This window comes from Arachis hypogaea, chromosome 11, assembly GCF_003086295.3.
Source record: "Arachis hypogaea cultivar Tifrunner chromosome 11, arahy.Tifrunner.gnm2.J5K5, whole genome shotgun sequence".
Taxonomy (NCBI): domain Eukaryota; kingdom Viridiplantae; phylum Streptophyta; class Magnoliopsida; order Fabales; family Fabaceae; genus Arachis; species Arachis hypogaea.
In genome coordinates this window covers 116,693,068-116,701,944 of record NC_092046.1, presented here as the reverse complement: position 1 = coordinate 116,701,944, position 8,877 = coordinate 116,693,068, and the positions used below count along the sequence as shown (strand labels likewise).

General features: G+C 45.0%; 1 non-coding gene across 1 annotated transcript; it reads right to left on the bottom strand.

Annotated features, from left to right (window-relative positions):
• Positions 1 to 272: 272 nt before the first annotated feature.
• Positions 273 to 380, bottom strand: LOC112725967 (small nucleolar RNA R71). Its single transcript, XR_003165043.1, has one exon. It is a non-coding gene; the product is annotated as a small nucleolar RNA R71 (small nucleolar RNA).
• Positions 381 to 8,877: the final 8,497 nt, after the last annotated feature.

Here is an 8,877-nt window from a genome sequence, read left to right as displayed (position 1 = left end):
CTCAATTAGTTTCTCTGATGCAGCAGAACTGCAAGTTTCATGGACTTCCATCTGAAGATCCTTTTCAGTTCTTAACTGAATTCTTGCAGATATGTGATACTGTTAAGACTAATGGAGTAGATCCTGAAGTCTACAGGCTCATGCTTTTCCCTTTTGCTGTAAGAGACAGAGCTAGATTATGGTTGGATTCTCAACCCAAAGACAGCCTGAACTCTTGGGATAAGCTGGTCATGGCTTTCTTAGCCAAGTACTTTCCTCCTCAAAAGCTGAGCAAGCTTAGAGATGATGTTCAAACCTTCAGACAGAAAGAAGGTGAATCCCTCTATGAAGCTTGGGAAAGATACAAACAGTTGACCAAAAAGTGTCCTTCTGACATGCTTTCAGAATGGACCATCCTGGATATATTCTATGATGGTTTATCTGAGCTATCAAAGATGTCACAGGACACTTCTGCAGGTGGATCCATTCACCTAAAGAAAACGCCTGCAGAAGCTCAAGAACTCATTGACATGGTTGCTAATAACCAGTTCATGTACACTTCTGAAAGGAATCCTGTAAGCAATGGGACGCCTATGAAGAAGGGAGTTCTTGAAGTTGATACTCTGAATGCCATACTGGCTCAGAACAAAATATTGACTCAGCAAGTCAATATGATTTCTCAGAGTCTGCATGGAATGCAAGCTGCATCCAACAGTACTCAAGAGGCATCTTCTGAAGAAGAAGCCTATGATCCTGAGAACCCTGCAATAGCAGAGGTGAACTACTTAGGTGAACCTTATGGAAACACCTATAACTCAACATGGAGAAATCATCCAAATTTCTCATGGAAGGATCAAAAGCCCCAACAAGGCTTTAATAATGGTGGAAGAAACAGGTTTAGCAATAGCAAGCCTTTTCCATCATTAACTCAGCAACAGACAGAGAACTCTGAACAAAATGCTTCTAATTTAGCAAATCTAGTCTCTGATCTATCCAAGGCCACTGTAAGTTTCATGAATGAAACAAGGTCTTCCATTAGAAATCTGGAAGCACAAGTGGGCCAGCTGAGTAAAAGGATCACTGAAATCCCTCCTAGTACTCTCCCAAGCAATACAGAAGAGAATCCAAAAGGAGAGTGCAAGGCCATTGACATAAGCGCCATGGCCGAACCTGTAAGGAGAGGAGAGGACGTGAATCCCAAGGAGGAAGACCTCCTGGGACGTCCAGTGGTCAATAAGGAGCTTCCCTCTGAGGAACCAAAGGACTCTGGAGCCCATCTAGAGACCATAGAGATCCCATTGAACCTCCTTATGCCCTTCATGAGCTCTGATGAGTATTCCTCTTCTGAAGAGAATGAGGATGTTATTGAAGAGCAAACTGCCAAGTTTCTTGGTGTAATCATGAAGCTAAATGCCAAATTATTTGGCATTGATACTTGGGAAGTTGAACCTCCCTTGTTCATCAATGAACTAAGTGATCTGGATCAACTGACATTGCCTCAGAAGAGACAGGATCCTGGAAAGTTCATAATACCCTGTACCATAGGCACCATGATCTTTAAGGCTCTGTGTGACCTTGGTTCAGGAATAAACCTCATGCCCCTCTCTGTAATAGAGAAACTGGGAATCTATGGGGTGCAAGCTGCTAAAATCTCACTAGAGATGGCAGACAGCTCAAGAAGACAGGCTTATGGACAAGTAGAAGATGTATTAGTAAAGGTTGAGAGCCTTTACATCCCTGCTGATTTCATAGTCCTGGATACTGGAAAGGAAGAGGATGAATCCATCATCCTAGGAAGACCTTTCCTGGCCACAGCAAGAGCTGTGATTGATGTTGACAGAGGTGAAATAGTCCTTCAATGGAATGAGAACTCCCTTGTATTCAAAACTCAAGGATCTCCCTCTGCAACCATGGAGAGGAAGCAGCAAAAGCTTCTCTCCAAGCAGAGTCAACCAGAGCCCCCACAGTCAAACTCTAAGTTTGGTGTTGGGAGGCCACAACCAAACTCTAAGTTTGGTGTTGAACTCCCATATCCAAACTCTAAGTTTGGTGTTGGAGAGTCTCAACAAAGCTCTGCACATCTGTGAGGCTCCATGAGAGCCCACTGTCAAGCTATTGACATTAAAGAAGCGCTTGTTGGGAGGCAACCCAATGTTTATCTAATTCCTATTTTTATTGTTTTTCATGTTTTCTTAGGTTCATGATCATGTGGAGTCACAAAATAAATATAAAAATTGAAAACGGAATCAAAAACAGCAGAAGAAAAATCACACCCTGGAGGAGCATCTGTCTGGCGTTCAGCGCCAGAACAGAGCATGGTTCTGGCGCTGAACGCCCAAAATGGGCAGCTTCTGGGCGCTGAACGCCAGAACAGGCATAGTTCTGGCGTTCAACGCCAGAAATGGCAGCAAATGGGCGTTGAACGCCCAAAATGGGCACCAACCTGGCGCTGAACGCCCAGAGTTGTGTGCAAGGGCATTTTACATGCCTAAATTGGTGCAGGGATGTAAATGCCTTGACACCTCAAGATCTGTGGACCTCACAGGATCACCTCAGGATCTGTGGACCCCACAGGATCCCCACCTACCTTCACTCACTCTCTTCTCTCTTCTCAATCATCCTCTATTCCCAATAAACACTCATCCCTTCTGTCTTCCATTTACCACTCACACCCATACACCCACTTACCTTCAAAAATTCAACATCTCTTCCCCACCCAATCCCACCCATATGGCCGAATACACACAGCCATCCATCTCCTCCATGTCCTCTTCTTCTTCTATTCTTTCTTCTTTTGCTCGAGGGTGAGCAACATTCTAAGTTTGGTGTGGTAAAAGCATAGCTTTTTTGTTTTTTCCATAACCATTGATGGCACCTAAGGCCAGAGAAACCTCTAGAAAGAGGAAAGGGAAGACAAAAGCTTCCATCAAGGGTATATAGCTCAGTGGTAGAACATTTGACTGCAAATCAAGAGATCCCTGAGATACCTCAGGGGATACATTTTCTTCCACACAATTATTGGAAGCAACTAAGGGTGGAACATCAAGAGCACTCCATCATGCTCCATGAAATAAGAGAAGATCAAAAAGCACTGAAGGAGGAGCAACAAAGACAAGGAAGAGACATAGAGAGCTCAAGGACATCACTAAGGTGGATTCATTCCTTGTTCTTACTTTCTCTGTTTTTCGTTTTCTATGTTATGTGCTTATCTATGTTTGTGTCTTCATTACATGATCATTAGTAGTTAGTAACTTTGTCTTAAAGTTATAAATGTCCTATGAATCCATCACCTCTCTTAAATGAAAAATGTTTTAATTCAAAAGAACAAGAAGTACATAAGTTTCGAATTTATCCTTGAACTTAGTTTAATTATATTGATGTGGTGACAATGCTTCTTGTTTTTCTGAATGTATGCTTGAACAGTGCATATGCCTTTTGAAGTTGTTGTTTAAGAATGTTAAATATGTTGGCTCTTGAAAGAATGATGACTAGGAGACATGTTATTCGATAATCTGAAAAATCATAAAAATGATTCTTGAAGCAAGAAAAAGCAGCAAAGAACAAAGCTTGCAGAAAAAAAAAATTGGCGAAAAAAATTTGTAAAAAAAAAAATAGAAAGAAAAAGCAAGCAGAAAAAACCAATAACCCTTAAAACCAAAAGGCAAGGGCAAATAAAAAGGATCCCAAGGCTTTGAGCATCAGTGGATAGGAGGGCCTAAAGGAATAAAATCCTGGTCTAAGCGGCTAAACCAAGCTGTCCCTAACCATGTGCTTGTGGCGTGAAGGTGTCAAGTGAAAACTTGAGACTGAGCGGTTAAAGTCAAGGTCCAAAGCAAAAGAAGAGTGTGCTTAAGAACCCTGGACACCTCTAATTGGGGACTTTAGCAAAGCTGAGTCACAATCTGAAAAGGTTCACCCAATTATGTGTCTGTGGCATTTATGTATCCGGTAGTAATACTGGAAAACAAAGTGCTTAGGGCCACGGCCAAGACTCATAAAGAAGCTGTGTTCAAGAATCATCATACTGAACTAGGTGAGTCAATAACACTATTCGAAATCTGAAGTTCCTATAGATGCCAATCATTCTAAACTTCAATGGATAAAGTGAGATGCCAAAACTATTCAAGAGGCAAAAAGCTATAAGTCCCGCTCATATGATTGAAGCTCTGTTTCATTGATAGTTTGGAATTTATAGTATATTCTCTTCTTTTTATCCTATTTAACTTTCAGTTGCTTGGGGACAAGCAACAATTTAAGTTTGGTGTTGTGATGAGCGGATAATTTATACGCTTTTTGACATTGTTTTTAGTATGTTTTTAGTAGGATCTAGCTACTTTTAGGGATGTTTTCATTAGTTTTTGTGTTAAATTCACATTTCTGGACTTTACTATGAGTTTGTGTGTTTTTCTGTGATTTCAGGTATTTTCTGGCTGAAATTGAGGGACTTGAGCAGAAATCAGATTCAGAGGTTGAAAAAGGACTGCTGATGCTGTTGGATTCTGACCTCCCTGCACTCAAAGTGGATTTTCTGGAGCTGCAGAACTCTAAATGGCGCGCTTCCAATTGCGTTGGAAAGTAGACATCCAGGGCTTTCCAGCAATATATAATAGTCCATACTTTGGCCAAGAATTGATGACGTAAACTGGCGTTCAACGCCAGCCTTCTGCCCAAATCTGGCGTCCAGCGCCAGAAAAGGATCCAAAACCAGAGTTGAACGCCCAAACTGGCACAAAAACTGGCGTTCAACTCCACAAATGGCCTCTGCACGTGCTACACTTAAGCTCAGCCCAAACACACACCAAGTGGGCCCCGGAAGTGGATTTATGCATCAATTACTTACTCATGTAAACCCTAGTAGCTAGTTTATTATAAATAGGACCTCTTACTATTGTATTTGACATCTTTGGACGCATTGTTCTTAGATCAAGGGGGCTGGCCATCTCGGCCATGCCTGGACCTTCACTTATGTATTTTCAACGGTAGAGTTTCTACACTCCATAGATTAAGGTGTGGAGCTCTGCTGTTCCTCAAAGATTAATGCAAGTACTACTGTTTTCTATTCAATTCATCTTATTTCGCTTCTAAGATATCCATTCGCACCCAAGAACGTGATGAAGGTGATGATTATGTGTGACGCTCATCACCATCTCCCCTATGAACACGTGCCTGACAAACACTTCCGTTCTACATGAAATAAGCTAGAATGAATATCTCTTAGATCTCCTAACAGGAATCTTCGTGGCGTAAGCTAGAATGATGGCGGCATTCAAGAGAATCCGGAAGGTCTAAACCTTGTCTGTGGTATTCTGAGTAGGATTCAATGATTGAATGACTGTGACGAGCTTCAAACTCGCGAGTGCTGGGCGTTAGTGACAGACGCAAAAGGAGGGTGAATCCTATTCCAGCATGATCGAGAACCGACAGATGAATAGCCGTGCCGTGACAGGGTGCGTGAGCATATTATTCACTGAGAGGAGGGGATGTAGCCACTGAGAACGGTGATGCCTTTGCATACAGCCAGCCATGGAAAGGAGTAAGACCGATTGGATGAAGATAGCAGAAAAGCAGAGGTTCAGAGGAACGAAAGGCATCTCCATTCGCTTATCTGAAATTCCTACCAATGAATTACATAAGTATTTCTATCCCTATTTTATTATATTAAATTCGAAAATACCATTATCACTTTATATCTGCCTGACTGAGATTTACAAGGTGACCATAGCTTGCTTCATACCAACAATCTCCATGGGATTCGACCCTTACTCACGTAAGGTATTACTTGGACGACCCAGTGCACTTGCTGGTTAGTTGTATCGAAGTTGTGACAATTATGAATTAAGATCAAAGCACCAAGCTTTGGAGCCATTACCAGGGATTGTTCGAGCCTGGACATCACAATTTCGTGCACCAGAACACTAAGGGGAGCACCCAGAAAAAAAAAACAAAAAAAAACAAAAAAAATGGGGCGTGGACGCGCGCGCACAACGTACGCGTACGCGTCCCGACGCGCATGCACCACGAGCCACACTCCAGAGAGTTGGGCCTCCCTTGGGCGAACATTGTGCCTTGAGCCCAACATTGACCCACGCGGACGCGCACCTGCCGCGTCCGTGCCGATTTTTTTACTGCAATTAATTGAACTAAACCCCAGAGAGTTAAGCCATTTTTGGGCTAGCTCTAGGCCCCAGGCCCAACCCGATCTGCGCGAGCACATACATCGCGCCAGCGCGCCATTTCACAATTCGTCAATGTACGCGGACGCGCACTTGCCGCGCGCGCGTCCTTGCGTGGTGCCACCAAACTAGGCCATGGACCAGAGAGTTGGGCGTGCCTCAAGCCCATTCTAAGCCTCAGGCCCAATCTCATGTACGCGTGCGCGCAAGGTATGCGCACGCGCCCCTGACTAATATGCCACCCCACGTTAGCGCACACTGAACGCTCACGCGTGGTTCTCCATTCCCCTCAATGCACGCGGACGCGTACTTGCCGCGTGCGCGCAAATCTAGTGGCGCGACTCCCAGGCCATTCTCCAGAGAGTTAGGCCTGAGTTGGGCCAACTCTAAGCCCCTAGCCCAACTCCATGCACGCGTGCGCGCACGATACGCGCACGCGTCCTTCCCTATTTTGCTCATCCCCGCTTAAGCGCGTTGTACGCGCACGCGTAGGACCCACGTTTTTTTTCAATGGACGCGGACGCGCAAGGTGCGCGCGCGCGCCGATTCAAAAATAGGGATAACCCTAGCACGCGATGCACACTGCGCAGTCGCGCACCCCATTTCCCCAACCTCCATCTTCTTCTTCTTCTCTCCCCCAACTGCCGTCACAGCAGCAGTAACGGCCGCCGACCACCACCGTTCACCATAAATCCTCTCTCTCTCATCCATTCACCTCCTTTTCCCTTCTCACCACCACCCACCCGTCCTCTCTCTCCCTCTGACCTCCTCTCCCTCTCACCGTCCCTTTTCCCCTCAGTTCTCACCGTCACCGTGCCACCATCTCCGCCGCCGCGCCATCATCACCGCCAGCAACTCGGCCTCAACCTCTCTCTCTCTCTCACCCACCCATTCCATCTCCGCCGCCGCAGCAACTCTCGCCGCCGCTCCTCTGCCATAACCGCCACCGTTGATGGCGGCGCAATTTCTGATTCTGTGGCCCCCTGCTCCCGAATTCCCTTTCCATTCTTAGTTCCCTTCTGCCCCCAGGTTCCTACGCAACTTACACCTTTCTGTTTTCCTTTTCATCATCTGTTTCTGTTCGTTAGTCTATTGCATGTTAGTTAGTTAGGTAGCTAGGGCTGGATAGATGATTCTAGGCCTGATAATTGCTCCGTATGTGCATATCTGCTGCTTGCTTCCTTGGGTACGGTATGTTGGTTTTGGGTTGATATTCCATGCAATATGTGTTGCCAAATAGTATCTGTTTGCTGCTGTGCGTGATTGATGTCATTTTTGTGCTCATTGTGCTATTTTGCTATCCGGGAACGTCCAATTTTAAGCCGGAATGCTGTCCGATTTTCAAGGAAATTAGTTTCATCTTGATCTTTATTTCAGTTTTGGGCACATTTCCGTTTCCTTTTTGACCTCCCGGATTTGCACAATCATTGTGAACATGAACCGCAACTTCTTGTTCAAATTGAGCCTATATATCATCATATCACTAATCCACTTTTCTAACTTACTCATCCCTTAACCGTTTCACTTCCACTCACCTTTAACCCTCTTTAACAATTCTTTCAAAAATATGATGATATTATTGCCTTTTGAATATGAGATGTTGCCTTTAATGCAGATTACAGTCTTGGTTCATTCACTTATGCTTACTTGTTCACTTTTACATATTCAGCGCAACATCATGATTGCTCTTTGATAATTGTATCCTGAACATGCCTTTTTTGCTACATGCTAAATGTTTTATATATTCTATCACATTTTTCAGGATGTCGGATAAAGGCAAAGCCATAGCCACCGCCTCTAAGAAGAGAAAACACTCTACCCCCTCCATTCCCTCCATCTACAAGAACTATGCTAAGAATCCATTGCATGACGAGGATAAAGAGAATCAGCAGTTGCCTTCTACCAATCCAGACAAATTCCCCAATCTCTACTGTGAGCTTCGGTTCTCTAGATATCGACCAACGAAGCTAAATATTGAGAAGAAGTTGCTCCTACCTAATGATGTGAGACGGCGCATTACCGGTCGGATCCTTGAGTTAGGTATTGACTTTGTTGACCGGGATTTGGGTGACATAAATATATCTTGGGTAAAGGAATTCTACTGCAACTTCTTCCGTCCGACCTTGGATTCAGTTCAGGTGCGGGGTAGAGAGATTATGGTCACCGAGACCGCCATTGGGGAGGCATTACATTGCCGACAGATTCCGCATGACCAGTGTGCCCATCATCAGGCTGAGATAGCCATCCATACCATGACTTTTGATTATGAGGCGCTTCGGCGCGTGATTGGGATACCGGATGCTTCATGGGTTATGGATGCGGGCAACACCAAGCCAAAAGGGATGTTATTCACTCATTTGACTAGGGAGGCCAGGACTTGGCAGATGATCTTCGCCCACTACGTCCTGCCTACCACCCATTTTTCTGAGGTCCCCATGGAGATGCTTCTGCTGATCGGGTGTGTTATGGAGGGGAAGGATGTCTCCTTCCCTAGACTTATCCGACAGTGCATGTGGCGGGCGCATATTCGTGGCCTACTTCCATTTCCTACATTGGTCACGAGTATGGCAGCCTTAGCTGATGTCCCGTGGTCAGATGATGATGTGCGACCACCACCAGCTGATGCAGATGACAGGGAGGTTACTATTCCCTGGGGTGTTTGGGTGCACGAGAAGCCACCTGCTAGACGCCGCTCTCGGGCTAGAGCTGTCGTAGGGACACCTTC